This window comes from Hylobates moloch, unplaced genomic scaffold (genome assembly GCF_009828535.3).
Source record: "Hylobates moloch isolate HMO894 unplaced genomic scaffold, HMol_V3 SCAFFOLD_12009, whole genome shotgun sequence".
Lineage (NCBI taxonomy): Eukaryota > Metazoa > Chordata > Mammalia > Primates > Hylobatidae > Hylobates > Hylobates moloch.
Window position 1 is genome coordinate 1 of NW_026664284.1, and position 1884 is coordinate 1884.

At 50.5% G+C, this 1884-nt stretch overlaps 1 pseudogene; it reads right to left on the reverse strand.

Annotated features, from left to right (window-relative positions):
* Positions 1 to 1285: 1285 nt before the first annotated feature.
* On the reverse strand, positions 1286 to 1880 carry LOC116465272 (small ribosomal subunit protein uS5-like; annotated as a pseudogene).
* Positions 1881 to 1884: the final 4 nt, after the last annotated feature.

Sequence of the window (1884 nt, forward strand, 5' to 3'; positions counted from 1 at the left end):
TGGAACTTACATACTAGTTGGCAAACAGAAAAGTTGACATAATTTAAAAGTTATGTATACCATTCAACCTTCATGAGGAATAAAACTCTGACACATGCTACGATATAGATGAACCCTGTAGACATTAAGCCAAGGAAAATCAGCCAGACACAAAAAGATAATATTGTATAATTTCACTCATGAGGTACCCACAGTGGTCAAATTCATGAAGAAAGTTGAATAGTGGTTGCTAGGGGATGTGGGGAGAGGGGAATGGGGAGTTAGTGTCTAATAGGTACAGAGCTTCACTTTGGAAGGATGTAATGGATGGATGGTGGTGATGGTGGCGACAAAGTGAATGTACTTAGGCTAGGCGAGGTGGCTCATGCCTGTAATCCCAGCACTTTGGGAGACTGAGGCGAGCGGATCACCTGAGGTCAGGAGTTCAAGACCAGCCTGCCCAACATGGCGAAACCTTCATCTCTACTAAAAATACAAAAATTAGCCAGGCATGGTGGCGCACACCTGTAGTCCCAGCTCCTCGGGAGGCTGAAGCAGGAGAATCACTTGAACCCGGGAGGCAGAGGTTGCAGTGAGCCGAGATCGCACCACTGCACTCCAGCCTGGCGACGGAGTGGGCCCCTGTCTCAAACAAACAAACAAACAAACAAACAAACAAACTCCTTGATTATTATATCCTTAATGTGGAATGTTAAAACTGCACTGCCCAAAAGAGAAATATTAGAGAACCGACAGGTTTGTATCCCTGCTGTACCAAAAACAAAAACAAAAAAACCAAGTGAATGTACTTAATGCCACTGAACTGTACACTTAAAAATGGTTGTAATGGCAGTGGCACATGCCTGTTGTCCCAGCTACTTGGGAAACTGAGGCAAGAGGATTGCTTTTCCCCAGGAGTTTGAGTCCAGCCTGTGCAACATAGCAAGACTCTGTCTCATAAACATTTTTTTTTTTTAACAGGCTTAATTCACTTTATTTTTCTTGTATAAAAACCCGGCCGGGCGCAGTGGCTCATGCCTGTAATCCCAGCACTTTGGGAGGCCGAGGCGGGTGGATCACGAGGTCAGGAGATCGAGACCACGGTGAAACCCCGTCTCTACTAAAAAAATACAAAAAATTAGCCGGGCGCGGTGGCGGGCGCCTGTAGTCCCAGCTACTCCGGAGGCTGAGGCAGGAGAATGGCGTGAACCCGGGAGGCGGAGCTTGCAGTGAGCCGAGATTGCGCCACTGCACTCCAGCCTGGGCGACAGAGCGAGACTCCGTCTCAAAAAAAAAAAACAAAACCCTATGTTGTAGCCACAGCTAGAGCCTGGGTCTGCTGCACGGAGACTCTGGTGTGGGTCTTGACGAGGTGGTCAGTGAATTCCTGATAGGGAGACTTGGTAAATACAGTCTCCTTCCAGAGGTCGGGGGTCAGGTAGCTGTAGGTGTTAGAGATGGCATCAAAGTTGGCGAAGTTGCCCAGGGTGGCAGTGCAGCCCCGGGCTGAGGTGGAGCAGTCATCGATACCAGCCATCATGAGCAGCTTCTTGGGCACAGGTGCAGAGACGATGCCAGTGCCTCTGGGTGCAGGGATGAGGCGCACCAGCACAGAGCCGCAGCGGCCTGTCACCTTGCAAGGGACGGTGTGGGGCTTGCCGATCTTGTTCCCCCAGTAGCCTCTGCGCACGGGGACAATGGAGAGCTTGGCCAGTATGATGGCCCCATGGATGGCGGTGGCCACCTCCTTGGAGCACTTAACACCCAGACCGACACGGCCACTGTAGTCTCCGATAGCAACAAACGCCTTGAACCTGGTGTTGGTCGGCACGGGTCTGCTTCTGCACCAGCATAATCTTCAAAACCTCATCCTTGAGAGAGGCCCCCAGGAAAAAGTCAATGATC